The 17,500-nt window shown below is 34.8% G+C and overlaps 1 protein-coding gene across 1 annotated transcript in view; it reads right to left on the bottom strand.

Annotated features, from left to right (window-relative positions):
- Positions 1-17,500, bottom strand: part of LOC137644624 (serine-rich adhesin for platelets-like) — a 739,321-nt gene that overhangs the window by 167,658 nt on the left and 554,163 nt on the right. Inside the window, exon 3 of the mRNA XM_068377577.1 lies at positions 16,714-16,743. The gene's annotated coding sequence lies outside the window, so the exon portion shown is untranslated. The remainder of the gene's footprint in view (positions 1-16,713; positions 16,744-17,500) is intronic.

The raw sequence follows: 17,500 nt of genomic DNA, 5'->3' as shown, positions 1-17,500 counted from the left end.
CAAAGGGAGATTGATCCGTAACCAGAGAGAAAGATCCAATGTAATACTGCCTGGCCAGTCAAAGGATCCCTTAACTCCCTAGTGGTAATATCTCGACGGGTAGCTGGTGCCCTGGCCAACCTACTACGCTACTTTTCCCTTATAGGACTTATATATACTATATGTAAGTGTTCATGTTTAGCTAGTAATAAATGTTGTGAAATTCAGGCAAAATATGTAAAATTACGAATGCTATATACGCATGCTAAAGAAGTTATTCAAAATTTCAAACCACTTCGTAAGATCTTAACAAAAGATATTTTCAAATATTGTTAAAACATGCAATAAAGTGGGTAAAAGTGCAATTTAAAAAAGTATGCAATATGGTGCAATGTAAACGTGCGTCAATAGAATACAGATGCAACTTAGAAAATTTAGAATAAATACATATAAAAGTTTCCTTTCTTTTTATACTTTCTAATACTACTAAAGCACGCTTAAGTAACCTTAATTTGGTTTAAAACTTGAATTATATGTTATTGAAGCTTTTTTATCAGTACTACTTCTTTAATGAGTTTACACTGTTAAAAAGTTGCTGTATAAAGACGATAAAATCCTGGAATAAATGTTGACAGGCATTTACCATTTTAAAAACCAATATACTGACGTAAAAGAGTGATATTACGGTCACCAACCCGTAAAATATGATAACAATAAAGGGTAAAAAATTACGGTCCCCTGTATTTTACTGAAATACGACTGAGAACAGTATATTTTTACGGAAAATTTCCCATCAAAATTAGGGATTTTTTAACAGATATATGGGAAAACAATTCGTACTGAGTGAAGCTCCAAGTAAAAAATAAATCGGCAAATAACTATCATTTTATAGTATAATAAGTGAGATCCCTTTTCAATAATGTTTCACAAAAACGGGAAATACTCCATTTTAAAAATCCAATTGCATTCTGCTAGTAATTGTCAGAAAAACTTTCACAATGTAGATGCGTATCTTAAAAATCATTCATTACCAATTATATCCACACACCATATATATATATATATATATATATATATATATATATATATATATATATACATATATAGTTACATATATATATATATATAATATATATATTGTACATATATACTATATTTCTACATATACATATATACATACACATTATATATATATATATATATATATATATATATATATATATATATATATATCATATATCTACATATATACATATATATACATATATATATATATATATATATATATATATATATATATATTATATCTACATATATACACATATATATACACACACACATATATATAAATATATATATATATATATATATATATATATATATATCTACATAGATATACATATACATATATATATATATATATATATATATATATGTATATATAAATATACAAATATTATATGCCTACATAAATCTACATATATATATATCATATATCTACATGTATATATCATATATCTACATATATATATATCATATATCTACATATACATATATATATATATATATATATATATATATATATATCATATATCTACATATACATATATATATATATATATATATATATATATACTGTATATATATATACTGTATATATATATATACTGTATATATATACATATATATATATAATATCTACATATATATATATATATATATATATATATATATATATATTAGAGAGAGAGAGAGAGAGAGAGAGAGAGAGAGAGAGAGAGAGAGAGAGAGAGAGAGAGAGAGAGAGAGAGAGAGAGAGAGATAATTAGCTCGGAATAATAATCCACCCGTCACAAGTAATTAAATGAAATTTATATGAGACTTGAAATATTTCTCAATGATACACCAATTATTGAAAATCATACTGACTGGGGAAAAACTGCCGTATGGCCTTGGCGTTACGGCAAATGATCTAATTTAGTTGAAATTAACCGATAACTTCTTCGGAGGTCTATTATGGAAACAGACTTGTGAGGTAATACATGACTTCGTTATATAGTGTCAATTTTTGATATCTTGAAGCTTATCCTTATTTCCTTTCCTCACTGGGCTATTTTCCCTATTGGAGCCCCTGGGCTTATAGCATCGTGCTTTTCCAACTAGGGCTGTAGCTTGGCTAATAATAATAATAATAATAAATAATAATAATAATATTATTATTATTATTATTATTATTATTATTATTATTATTATTATTATTAACTGCAACATACTGTTAATAATTTCATCAGTGAGGATAGAAATATATAATTGGAAACTCTTAATTTATTCTTTAGATAATTCTATTAATAAAATGTAAATATAGAAGAGTAATGATAATTCCCTAATCGTAACATCAAGAACTTTATCATTTTAGTTCTTGAATAACTGATTATTCTAATCATTATCATCTGCTTTTAATTCAATACTTCTGCATTCATCATCATCTACTTCACGCTTCATAGTCCTCAGACACGTAGGCCTAGGCTTTTCAACTCTTCTAGTGCCTTGTGGAGCCTAATTGAAATTTTGGTGAACAAATCTCTCTAATCATTCAGTTTAAACTATGGCGCAGTCTTATCTATTTGCCCAACCAGACACAGCATGGCAATAAGAACGTACATGCAAAGATTATTCCCATTTAGTATGCAAAATAGCAACGATATCTTGAGAAACTGGAGGTCGAGTGTGTTGTGGACATTTATTCCTCGCTTTAACTGTAGCCTTGTGACTCGACATACTTTCTATGCGCGAACAAAACGATAAAAATATGTGATATTCCTGTATGTTGTTGTCATCATGCTGATTATTATTATTATTATTATTATTATTATTATTAGCTAAGCTACAACACTAGTTGGAAAAGCAGGATGCTATAAGCCCAGGGGCACCAACAGGAAGAATAGCCCAGTGAGGAAAGGAAACATGAAAAATAAAATATTTTAAGAAGATTAACATTAAAATAATTCCCCCATATAAACTATTAAAACTTTAACAAAACAAGAGGAAGAGGAATTATATAAAATAGTGTGCTCGAGTGTACCCTGAAACAAGAGAACTCTAACCCAAGACTGTGGAAGACCATGGAACAAAGGCTAAGGCACTACCCAAGACTAGAGAACAATGGTTTGATCTCGGAGTGTCCATCTCCTAGAAGAGCTGCTTACCATAGCTAAAGTCTCTCTTCTACCCTTACCAAGCGGAAAGTAGCCACTGAACACTTACAATGTAGTAGTTAACCCCTTGAGTGAAGAAGAATTGTTTCAGTATATTATCATAACGCTGATACTAAAAGTGAATACCATTCGTCTTGGTATTCTACAATATCCCTTGTACTTTAAAAGTCAAAAGAGCGCATACTATAGTCCATTTCTTTTAGCGATGCATATTTGCACCGACTCGGGGCGGTGCCCTTTTAGCTCGGAAAATTTCCTGATCACTGATTGGTTAGAATTATCTTGTCCAACCAATCACCGATCCGGAAACTTTTCCGAGCTAAAAGGGCACCACCGCGAGTCGGTGCAAATATGCATCGCTAAAAGAAATGGACTATAGTAGATTCCATGAGAGACACTGCTGATTCTATCTAATGTAAAAAGAATATGAACTTTTGAACGACACGTTTCTAATATTAACACCAGTAACCGGCTAATTGGGCGCAATGCATTGGCAAGGACCAAACAACATACAAAATTGTCATATAGTGAAATTTGCTTGCAATACAGTTATTTTTGCTAAGTTCTAATAAGCTTCTGTCTTCATAATCATCATCATCTCCTCCTCCTACGCCTATTGACGCAAAGGGCCTCGGGTTAGATTTCGCCAATCGTCTCTATCTTGAGTTTTAATTCAATACTTCTCCATTTATCATCTACTCCTATTGTCTTAATAATAATAATAATAATAATAATAATAATAATAATAATAATAATAATAATAATAATAATAATAATTTTTATAATTATAATTCTAATAATGAAAATTTTAAGGGATTTTTTTTCCAGTGGCCTACTTCAACAAGATACGGACGTGACGTTCTATGTAAGCAACAGAATCCTTTCCAAGTCCCCAAGACGTCCTTCGCATGGATTCATGTCTATATAAGCCAGCTGAAGGGTACTGTCAACACTACATGGCGTAGCAACTTCTCTTACGTAAAGAAAAAAAAAAAAAAAAAAAAGGAAATATTTTTTGGGACATCTCACAGTTTGCAAAACTTTTAAAGTGTTTTTATTTCATTATTATTTTTTTTTTAGCTACTCCTGCCATCTAGCTAGTATAGGGGTAACGTGTTCGCTTAGCCACTTTCCTCTTGGTAAGGGTAGAAGAGGCTCTTTCAGCTATGGTAAGCAGCTCTTCTAGGAGAAGGACACTCCAAAATCAAACCGTTACTCTCTAGTCTTGGATAGTGCCACAGCCTCTATACCATGGTCTTCCACTGTTTTGAATTAGTGTTCTCTTGCTTGAGGATATACTTGGGCACACTATTTTATCTTATTCCTTTTCCTCCTGTTTTGCTAATTTTTTTATAGTTTATTTAGGAAATATTCATTTTAATATTGTTACTGTTCTTAAAATAATCGATTTGTTCTGAGTTTCCTTTCCTCTCTGTTGGAGCCCTTGGGATAGCATCCTGCTTTTCCAACTACGGTAGTAGCTTAGCAAGTAATCATAAGAATTATGGTCGCCCATTGGAAACGTTCCCGCCTCGCGATCGCCAAACAGGGGTTTGAGTCCCGCTCAAGCTCTATAGTTTCTTGAGGTGTCGGCAAAATCACCATCTTTGTGAGCTTAGGATGGTGCGTTTGGGGGAGGGGATACTATAGGTTTACCTGCTGTCATCAGGTCATCAGTAACCATTGCCTGGGCCCCCCTGGTCCTATGTATATATGGCCAGTCCCTAGGGCAATGTTTTGCTAGGTCATTACCACTGTTCCTTGCCTTTGCCATTCACGAGCGGCCTTTAAACTTTTGAATCCCTGAACATTATTGTCAGCTGAAATCACCGTTGGATGATTAACAATTGGTTAGGATTTTGATTGGCTGAATCTAAAGATTTGCATGCGGGAATTTGGGGTATATGGCTCTGCGTTGGGGCCAGTAAGGCCATTCAGCACCCAAGGTAAACTGGGGGAAAAATCCAACATTGCACTGTGAAGCAAAAGTTAGAAGAGGTGGGACAGTGAAAAGGAAGAGAGGAAGCGGTAACAGAAGCACAGTAGAAGATATAAAAGTAATTGAAGCTAGGGACTGAAGGCACATTGCAAAAAACCTTAAGTAACTAGTATACGTGACCCGTCAAGAGTGCCAGCTAAATATTTAGATATACACACAGATTCTACCCTTCCCACCCCTTCCCCCTTTCCTAACTCTCGGGGTACCCCCTCTCTCCAGGGTATTACTACTACCTCTCCCCTTTACCTGAGGGTAGAAGAGACCGAGTAGTTAAACGTCTGGCAATGCCGCTCAGCGTGACCTAAATATATATATATATATGTATATATATATATATATATATATATATATATATGTATATATATATATATATATACATATTACATTATATATATATATATATATATATATATATATATATATATATATATATATCATAATAGGTAAATGCCTACAGTACCCCACGTGAGCTGCACTGACGTTGTCACAGAAAATTTAAAGGAATTTGGGTAGCAGAGCAGATGTTCCACACGAAGCCTTGCGATGCTTCACCAAAAATCCGTTTTTTAACAACACAGGAAAACAAATATACCAAATTTCACAGCTGCAGCGATGTTATATGAAGTTACTGGTGATTTAAGGTACAACTAGTTCCCATTACGGGAGTACTTATGACCCAATTAGCTCCTCCATATGCAAGAAGATGAACAGCCTAGTAGGCCACGTTAATTTCATATTACACTGCACTGTATCGTTTATCAGAAGTTATTTTGTAATTCTTACTGGAGAGTAGACGTATATATATATGTATATATATAATATATATATGTATATATATAATATATATGTGTATATATATATATATATATATATATATATATATATATATGTGTGTGTATATATATATATATATATATATATATATATATATATATATATGTGTGTGTGTGTGTGTGTATGTATATGTATATATATATATATATCTTAGAGTAATAATGCCAAAATTGATTAACTAACCTGATCCCTCAATTGGGTGCGGATATAAATTTTCTCTCTCTCTCTCTCTCTCTCTCTCTCTCTCTCTCTCTCTCTCTCTCTCTCTCTCTCTCTCTCTGATTTCAGCTAATTCTTTTAAAGTTTTAAAGGCCACTCATGGATGGCTGAGGTAAGGGACAGTGATATTGCCCTAGCAAACGGGTCAATGGCCTAGAGACTAACCGTATGATCAGCGCCCAAGTCCCTTCTCCACCCAAATTAGGACCATGGAGGGCCAAGCAATGGTCACAAGGATGGCGAGTTTGCAGACATTAATGGAAGTAACTAGTATGAACGGGTCTTGAAACCCAATCTGGTGTTTACCAGGCAACGGCGTTACCAGTAGGCCATAACAACCCTAAATTAAGACGATCTATGAGCTGGTTTTCGGTGGCTTACATAAAAAGGCTTAAAAAGTTAACAACCCAAGAGGTTGTAGAACCTTAACGATTAGATGGTTTAAAGTTCACAGAGTTCTTGACAATTTGACATCTGGCATTAGACGTCTCTACAGTTACCTTGGCTCTGTTCCAGAGTTTGCAGTCTGGAACAAAGAGACTTCTAACTATTTTCAGTGTTGTACAGAAATCCACACATTCGTTGTCTGACCTTATATTTTTTAATACAACTTTTAGGGTTGAGATAACCTAATGGAAACTACTCTGTCTGACGATATGCTGGACTGGAGTTCGATACCTGCTCAAGTTCAACAGATACTTGTACTGTCTCCAATCTCACCATCCTTGTGAACTAAGGATGTGGCGTTTTGGGCGAGCCTATAGGTCTACTTGCCGAGTCATCAGCAACCATTGCCTGACCCCCCTTGGTCACACCTTGGATGGAGAGGGGCCTTAGAAGCTGATTATTATTATTATTATAATTATTATTATCCAAGCTACAACCCTAGTTGGAAAAGCAAGATGCTATTAGCCCAGGGGCTCAAACAGGGAAAAATAGCCCAGTGAGGAAAGGAAATAAGGAAATAAATAAATGAAGAGAACAAATTAACAATAAAACATTCTAAAAAAAGTAACAACGTCAAAACAGACATGTCACATATAAACTATTAACAATATCAAAAACAAATATGTCATAAATAAACTATAAAAAGACTCATGTCCGCCTGGTCAACAAAAAAGCATTTGCTCCAACTTTGAACTTTTTAATTTCTACTGATTCAACTACCCGATTAGGAAGATCATTTATATACATGGCCAGTCTCTAGGGGTACTGTCTTGCAAGGGCATTGTCATGTCCCTTGCCTCTGCCATTCATGAGTAACCTTTAAACCTGTAAATCCTCAATTGTACCGCGGTGCTGAACGGTCTCTCCGGCCCAAACACCATAGGGCCTCGATTCTATTAATTCATCTATCAGTTTTTTTTTTAATTAGATTTGAAGCCTCCTTCTACTTCCATCAATTCTCGCACAATTCTTTCAGGTGATTTTAGGATAACGTGTATGTCCATTTCTGTAGCCAACAACATTGAATAATTTTGTATACTACTTATTCCGAGGAGTTTTATTATTACCAACATGATATTTTTTATTACCAACAGGATTTTTTTTAATGAATATTAAGTTATGAATTTTGTATACCACTTATACTTATACCGAGGGGTTTTATCATTATCATCATTATTATTATTATTATTATTATTATTATTATTATTATTATTATTATTATTATTATTATCAACAGGATTTTTTTAATAAACATCAGTTATGAATTTTGTATACCACATATACTTAAACCGAGGAGTTTTATTATTATTATTATTATTATTATTATTATTATTATTATCAACATGATTTTTTTAATGAACATGAGTTATAATTTACCTTTCTTTCTATATTTTACATTAGTTTTTGGTTTAATATCCCTTAAAGTGAAGGATGATTTTGAATCACTAAACGCTGTATAGGCCTACATTGGATCAAAGAATATTCTTTAAGGAATTAAGCTATCATATCACGAATTCATTTCAGATTTTGCATTTGAGAGAACTCGGAGAAGAAAAATCTTAAAATTTTCATTCTATAAATCCAGATTTAGAATAAAATTTGCCTTTGCAATAAAATTCTGGATCAAAGGACAATATCTTTCTAAATCGGACAAAAGGATTGGATGGTATAATGCCTTACTTTTAGGACTAAATATTGAAATCTTTAAAATAAAATATTTCATTCTATACGTATTCCAAATCTTTAAAAATATATTTTTTCACTCGACAAAATACTATACGTATTCCAATGTACTGGATTGTGATATGCAAAACTTTTTTCAGTTATATTTTATTCTCTCTAAGTTATTTTACCCATATCATAAGCACAAATGTTTGAAAAAAAAAATCTATCGAAAACGGCATAAAAAATGAAAATGGAAAGCTGCCCGGTATTTTATCGAAATCTATTGGTATCCGACGTTTTTTTATTCTCTCGTTTGGCAGTGAATGTGGTTTAGAAAGGCTTGTATTAAATGTGGCAACACTTTTCACATAAATTAGTTTGTCTGTATATTTACATATCTGGCGTTTTCAATCCCTGGATCATTTTCTGGAGAGTGGAAAATTATAAAACTTTTTCTGCCGTAGTATTCACCAGAATTCTGAGAGAGAGAGAGAGAGAGAGAGAGAGAGAGAGAGAGAGAGAGAGAGAGAGAGAGAGAGAGAGAGAGAGAGAGTGAGATCCCTGGAACATTTACAAGGCAAGAGTTGAAAATTACAATTTTTTTTGCTATTATTTCCCAGAATGCTAATATACACAAACAGAGAGAGAGAGAGAGAGAGAGAGAGAGAGAGAGAGAGAGAGAGAGAGAGAGAGAGAGAGAGAGAGATCCCTAAAACATTTACTAAGTAAGAGTTGAAAATTATAATTGTCTTTTTTTGGTGTTATTATTCACCAGAATGCTAATACACACAAACAGAGAGAGAGAGAGAGAGAGAGAGAGAGAGAGAGAGAGAGAGAGAGAGAGAGAGAGAGAGAGAGATTCCATACTAAATCATCGTATTTTAAACCTCTGTTTAATAAATACTGACGTGTTAGGTCTAGAAATATGATTTTTTTTTCTAATCAAATTCAAATATGAGGTTTGGTCGTTAATATTCTGTAATCAATACGTATTTTGATAGGTACTTTCAAAGGAGGGTCAGAATTATGAATATTAAGCAACATGCATAGAGAACTAACTGAACGACGGTGCCAAAGATTGATATGTAGATCAGGAATAAGAAATTTAACACACAGCAAGTTTTTATCCAAAATATTAAGAAGAGCTTCAGCAGCTGAAGACCAGACAGGAGAAATATACTCGAAACAAGGCAGAATGAATCTTTTAAAATATTTCTTCAGAATAGACCGATTACCTAAAATCTTAAGACTTTCTCATTTGAAGAAGAAACAGACCGAATATGTTTCTCAAAAGTAAATTTGCAATCAATAATCACAAGTCAAATGGTAAAGGAGTTGTATATGGTTAAAACAAACATTATCAATGCCTAGATCTGAATGTTGAGGAGCCAACGTCCTCAACCTAATTACAATAATACTTTTAGTGTTGTTAGGGTTCAATTTCATGACCCATGCTTTGCACCATGCAATAATTTTAGCTAGATCTCTATTAAGGGATTCAGAGGCGCCAGATCTCCATTCAGGAGATGGAACCGAGGCAAAGAGAGTAGTATCATCTGCATATGCAACGAGCTTGTTTTCTAGGCCAAACTACATACAGTATGTGTATATAGCATGAAAAGTAATGGGCCAAGAATACTACCCTGAGGATGAGCCAACAACTGTGTTGAATTACAACCAGAAAGGGTATATTTTCTAGTTAAATTGTATACATCTTCAGCTGAAGCATAAAGCCTCGGAGTAACAGATCTTAGCTAAATATTGCCATTTCAAATAAAAATTTATATATTCCTTTTCCATTGACTAATAGCAACACGTTTCTCCAAAGCAGCATGTCTACAATTGCTATTGAATCAGGCTTTATCCTTAATAGGGTAGTTCAACAAACGAAAAGAAATATGCTTATTAATAATGTTGACAACATTTAAAAGAACAAACTAAATAACGGTGACCAATTTAAACGCAAAACCTCAGTCAAAAGGACTGTAATTGTTCAGTGGCTACTTTACTCTTGGTAAGGGTAGAAGAGACCCTTTAGCAGCTCTTCAAGGAGGACACTCCAAAATCAAACCATTGTTCTCTACTCTTGGGTAGTGCCGTAGCCTCTGTGTCATGGTCTTCCACTGTCTTGGGTTAGAGTTCTCTTGCTTGAGGGTACACCCAGACACACTATTCTATCTTATTTCTCTTCCTCTTGTTATTTTCAAGTTTTTATAGTTTAGATATGAAAGAATTATTTTAATGTTATCATTGTTCTTAACTTCCCCTGTAATTTTACCTCATTTCCTTTCCTCACTGGGCTCTTTTCCCCGTTGGAGCCCTAGGGGTTGTCTTATCGCATACTGCTTTTCCAACTATGGTTGTAGCTTAGCAAGTAATAATAATAATAATAATAATAATGGTAATAATAATAATAATAAAAATAATAATAATAATATTCAGATCGAGCCCAGATTTCATGCACTGTATATTTTACAGAGTATTTTTTCTTTTTCTTTTTCAAGAGTGTAGTACATCAAGAATAGGATGCTCTGTCTAAATAAATAACGAATATAAAGCAATATTAATTTACGCGTATATGAGCTCTTTTCGAATGTTTTAATTGCCGATAAATAATCTTATCTTTAACAATAACATCTTTCATACAGTACTACTTCTCTCCACCACATTAAGGATCCCAGAACAAAACCCCACCACATTAAGGATCCCAGAACAAAACCCCACCACATTAAGGATCCCAGAACAAAACCCCACCACATTAAGGATCCCAGAACAAAACCCCACCACATTAAGGATCTCAGAACAAAACCCCACCACATTAAGGATCCCAGAACAAAACCCCACCACATTATGGATCCCAGAACAAAACCCCACCACATTAAGGATCCCAGAACAAATCCCCACCACACTAAGGATCCTAGAACAAAACCCCACCACATTAAGGATCCCAGAACAAAACCCCACCACATTAAGGATCCCAGAACAAAATCCCACCACATTAAAGATCCCAGAACAAAACCCCACCACATTAAGGATCCCAGAACAAAACCCCACCACATTAAGGATCTCAGAACAAAACCCCACCACATTAAAGATCCCAAAACAAAACCCCACCACATTAAGGATCCCAGAACAAAACCCCACCACATTAAGGATCCCAGAACAAAACTTCCTAACTATCTGATTATTTTCTGCAGTGGAGTTGCAAAGAATATGGCCGAAGCTCTGACAATCTTGAGTAGATTGAAAATATCAAGAATCTTTCAAATTATATATATATATATATAAAACCCTCTTGCAAAAATGCAGACCACTTTAAAAAAATATTCCATAATTTTGGAACAAATTTCTAAGTTATGTCGTACAGTGTAATACACTGTTCACAAAAATAAAAAAATAGCAAATTTTTGTTTTATATTACAGATAAAATAGCATCTCCTATATGCAATGAATTCTACTGTGGGATACTTCTGATGTACCTGGGATCAATACCCAAAACTAACATTTAAACCTTAGCTTAAAACTATCATCGAAGATCATCAACACGATGTTTTTTTCTTGCTTTACATACTAATTAAGATGATATATTAACCGTGTTTTAACTGCAATACAGGGATTGTATTAATACATTACAACATCAACATTGGAAATAACAAAATTGGGTGTAACAAACATCAGACCATTTAACATCTAATCAACTCCTTAGGACTAGGCCTACCCTTGGTTTGAAAGGAAGGGATTGATGAATACACTTGATTTCAGGTAAATTATTGCAGCAAAATACAAAGATTACATTCAACTTACACGATAAAAACTGTTTGTTATTATAAATTACAAAATGCCTTTAGTGGTGTTGATGATTACAGGTAAATTATTGCAGCAAAATATAATGATTATATGTAATTTACATGATAAAAACTATTTGATATTATCAATTACAAAATGCCCTTAGTTTCATGTTAAAGTATGAATTTAAATTCTAGGTTTAACGGTTAAAATATCATCTCAATTTTCCATGGATAATTCGAAATGTCAAGAAATCAAATTAGTACATACTTTCATTACTACTAATCATGCACTTAAATAAGTAATGGTAAACGTTGCGTAGTTTACTTATAAGTAGTTACAGGTTAAGTATATACCACCAGTTTTGTTTGGCGATGCAATAGTAATAAGAATAATAATGGTATTGGTTACTATAATATAAATTCTAGCAGTCAAATGCATGATACTTCTAATTCCTTTGCTACTTACTAGTGATGTGAGCTGTGGACGATAAAAGGAAAATGTACAACGCTGAAATCATTGTGTAGTAAAATAACATGACAATACTTTCCTATGTTAAATTTTAACCCTTTTACCCCCAGGTTCTTTGGAAATTTCCAACCCTTAACCCCAAAGGGGTTATTTTTTTCCCAGCACATTTTGCAGTATATTTTTTAAAAATTGCTCTGACAGCCTTAATTTTTGTCATAGAGAGGCCAGGTTGGTCTCATTCTCTTGGAAAATGTCTGAATTTTTTCAAAAAATTATCAAAAATATGAAAAAAAAAATTTATAGCATTTTTTTGCAAGGACGTACCGGTACGTCCATGGGTGTAAAGGGATGGGTTTTGTGAAACGTACCAGTACGTCCTTTGGGGGTAAAAGGGAACGAAAGATTATGTCCTATAATTTCAGTAAGGAAATCAAAGATAGGTTTTTGTTTACAAGACCACGCTCTCTATATACAGCAAAATTAGCCAAAGCTATTATTTTGCTCTATTACTTTTTCATAATTTCATAAAATTCGCCACATGGGAAACAAGTTAAAATTATGAAAAAATATAGAATTATATATATATATATATATATATATATATAAATATATATATATATATATATATATATATATATATATATATATATATATATATATATATATATATATATATATATATATATATATATATATATATATATATATATATAAAATAACCTATGTTGACATCGTCAACATAGTCAACCAAAAAGAAGTTCGTGATGCCAGCGTACATTTATATTCAAAATATATACTATATCAAAAATGGAGTAATTATTCTAAAGTGATACTTTATAGACACTTTTGAGTAATTACTCCATTTTTAATTTAGCATATATTTTGAATATATATACCAAATGTACGTTGGCATCACGAACTTATGTTTGGTTGACTAGGTTGTCGATGTCAGTTCCAGCTCGTTTAGCGAGGATACCAGGCTATTTTTTTTTAATAATTCTATAGTTTTTTTTTTTATAATTTTAACTTGTTTCCAAGGTGGCGAATTGTTTAATCCATGAAAAAGTAATATAGGAAAACAATAGCTTTGCATAATTAGGCAGTATATGGAAAGCGTGGATGTCAAATAATCAAGAGAAAATTTTATAAATTTTTTCTATTAATGATCATAAAAAAACCTACGACTTTTTTATATTTCCCATAAAAATTGAAATACATTATTATATGCAAATTTTGTACAAAAGCCAATTCCTCTGTTAGATATTAATATGCATGGAAAAATGAGTATATATATATATATATATATATATATATATATATATATATATATATATATATATATATATATATATATATATATGTGCAGTATTATTTTCTATTTTGGCTGAATAAATTCATAAAAATATTACTTTTTCATTACAGCATTTCCTGAAAGGATGTGAAACATGCAATGTTTTCCCTTTTCAATTTCTAGATTAATCTCAAGTGTACCTTTCTCTTTTCATGCAATTGAATACGTTTCATGACTAGACCTAAAGAACTTTAGCAATTTAGCACCCATTATATTGTAGCTAGTTAGTAAAAGCACTTTAATAATATCATGTATTCACAATAAAGTTTTTTGCTCCAAACATGTTGGCAACTCCTAGAGTAGAATGAATTGACAGCAGATGCTGTGGGTGATTGTGTGGGTGGAATTTGTGTGTGGATGTGGGTGAAGATGAGTTTGGATGAGGATGGGTGTGGGCGTTGGTGAGGATGGGTGTGGGTGATTACTAGTGTAGGCAAGAATGAGTTTGGGTGTGGGTGGGTATGGTTGTATGGGGATGGTGTGGGGGTATGGGTGAGTGTGGGTGTGGGGGTGGGGGTGAGTGTGGGTGTATGGTTGTATGGGGATGGTGTGGGGGTATGGGTGAGTGTGGGTGTGGGGGTGTGGGTGAGTGGGTGAGTGTGGGTGGGGGTGTGGGTGAGTGGGTGAGTGGGTGGGGGTGTGGGTGAGTGGGTGAGTGTGGGTGTGGGTAAGAGTGAGAGTGAGTGGGGGGTGGGGTATGGATGAGTGGGGGGTGGGGTATGGATGAGTGGGCGAGTAGGGTGCGAATGTGGGTAGGGGCGGATGTATATGGTGTGGGCAAGGGTGTGGGGTGTGTGCGTGAGGTGTGTGTGTGTGTGTGTGTGTATGGCGAGTGAGCCGGATATGGATGAGTGGTGTGAGTGTGATTGGGAATTGGAGGTATGAGGATGGCAAGTGTTGTGGGGTGGAATATGTGTGAGGATGGTAAGTGAGGTGGGGTGGAATGTGTGTGAGGATGGTAAGTGAGGTGGGGTGGAATGTGTGTGAGGATGGTAAGTGAGGTGGGGTGGAATGTGAGTGAGGACGGTAAGTGAGGTGGGGTGGAATGTGTGTGAGGATGGTAAGTGAGGTGGGGTGGAATGTGTGTGAGGATGGTAAGTGAGGTGGGGTGGAATGTGTGTGAGGATGGTAAGTGAGGTGGGGTGGAATGTGAGTGAGGACGGTAAGTGAGGTGGGGTGGAATGTGTGTGAGGACGGTAAGTGAGGTGGGGTGGAATGTGTGTGAGGACGATAAGTGAGGTGGGGTGGAATGTGTGTGAGGACGGTAAGTGAGGTGGGGTGGAATGTGTGTGTGTGAGGACGGTAAGTGAGGTGGGGTGGAATGTGTGTGAGGACGGTAAGTGAGGTGGGGTGGAATGTGTGTGTGTGAGGACGGTAAGTGAGGTGGGGTGGAATGTGAGTGAGGACGGTAAGTGAGATGGGGTGGAATGTGTGTGAGGACGGTAAGTGAGGTGGGGTGGAATGTGTGTGAGGACGGTAAGTGAGGTGGGGTGGAATGTGTGTGTGTGAGGACGGTAAGTGAGGTGGGGTGGAATGTGTGTGAGGACGGTAAGTGAGGTGGGGTGGAATGTGTGTGTGTGAGGACGGTAAGTGAGGTGGGGTGGAATGTGTGTGAGGACGGTAAGTGAGGTGGGGTGGAATGTGTGTGTGTGAGGACGGTAAGTGAGGTGGGGTGGAATGTGTGTGAGGACGGTAAGTGAGGTGGGGTGGAATGTGTGTGTGTGAGGACGGTAAGTGAGGTGGGGTGGAATGTGAGTGAGGACGGTAAGTGAGATGGGGTGGAATGTGTGTGAGGACGGTAAGTGAGGTGGGGTGGAATGTGTGTGAGGACGGTACGTGAGGTGGGGTGGAATGTGTGTGTGTGAGGACGGTAAGTGAGGTGGGGTGGAATGTGTGTGAGGACGGTAAGTGAGGTGGGGTGGAATGTGTGTGAGGATGATAAGTGAGGTGGGGTGGAATGTGTGTGAGGATGATAAGTGAGGTGGGGTGGAATGTGTGTGAGGATGATAAGTGAGGTGGGGTGGAATGTGTGTGAGGATGATAAGTGAGGTGGGGTGGAATGTGTGTGTGTGAGGACGGTAAGTGAGGTGGGGTGGAATGTGTGTGAGGACGGTAAGTGAGGTGGGGTGGAATGTGTGTGTGTGAGGACGGTAAGTGAGGTGGGGTGGAATGTGTGTGAGGACGGTAAGTGAGGTGGGGTGGAATGTGTGTGAGGATGATAAGTGAGGTGGGGTGGAATGTGTGTGAGGATGATAAGTGAGGTGGGGTGGAATGTGTGTGAGGATGGTAAGTGAGGTGGGGTGGAATGTGTGTGAGGATGGTAAGTGAGGTGGGGTGGAATGTGTGTGAGGATGATAAGTGAAGTGGGGTGGAATGTGTGTGAGGATGATAAGTGAAGTGGGGTGGAATGTGTGTGAGGATGGTAAGTGAGGTGGGGTGGAATGTGTGTGGGGACTTGGATGTGTTTAGGTGTAAGGTGGCTGTGTATGGATTTGAGGCGTGCAGTGTGGCGTGTGGGTTAGCATGGTGGTATGTGGTTATATATGTGGGGTGTGGATGTATGTGCAAGCAAGCATAAAGTCAAATATACTGTACATTCAAATGGACATATTCACCGACTCTTGCCTCAACATATCTAAAATCACTACAGGAGGAATTAACTCTCCACTTCATCGTGTTTATTGCGATGTAAACAAGTCACAGACAAACTAACATAATTCAAAAAGTAAATTCAAGAGATAACTCACCTGAGGTTCTACTCAAATTTGCCCTTTTCACTGCAAAAGAAAAGAATCAGGAATTAGTGACAATAACTCTGTGATAGAAACATTTTACAAATATAAATAAGGAAATAAATATATATTGATATGTACACATACAGTATATACGTACATAAACTGATATATATATACTATGTGTATATATATATATATATATATATATATATATATATATATATATACTGTATATGTATATAATATATGCATACATACATATAATTTATGAATAAAATATAAGGCCAAACACTCAACATTGTATATATATATATATATATATATATATATATATATATATATATATATATATATAACATATCTTATATATATACATATATATGTATATGTATACACACACACACACACATATATATATATATATATATATATATATATATATATATATATATTGGATACTGGGAAAAGAAGCCTTCAATGTGCACACTACACGATAAAAATACTTGTGCAATCTCTAAATACTACGAAAATATCTTGAACATCTACAGCCACCCATAGATTCCATCCTGTCGCAAATGGAAACTAAAAACCAACCACGAGATTTATTAGGTAATTTGGTTAATTATCTTTTTATACTTTATATAACTTGTATAAAAGATTTATTTTAGTGTCGTTATTGATCGTGAAATATTTTATTTCAATTCCTCATTATTTTGTATACTTATCTTGTAGTTTATTTATTTCCTTATTTCCTTCTCTCACTGGGCTATTTTTGTTTGTTTGAGCTCATGGGCTTATA

Source organism: Palaemon carinicauda, chromosome 7 (assembly GCF_036898095.1).
Source record: "Palaemon carinicauda isolate YSFRI2023 chromosome 7, ASM3689809v2, whole genome shotgun sequence".
Lineage (NCBI taxonomy): Eukaryota > Metazoa > Arthropoda > Malacostraca > Decapoda > Palaemonidae > Palaemon > Palaemon carinicauda.
Note: the sequence above shows the minus strand (reverse complement) of the source record. Positions and strands in the feature narration are given on the sequence as shown.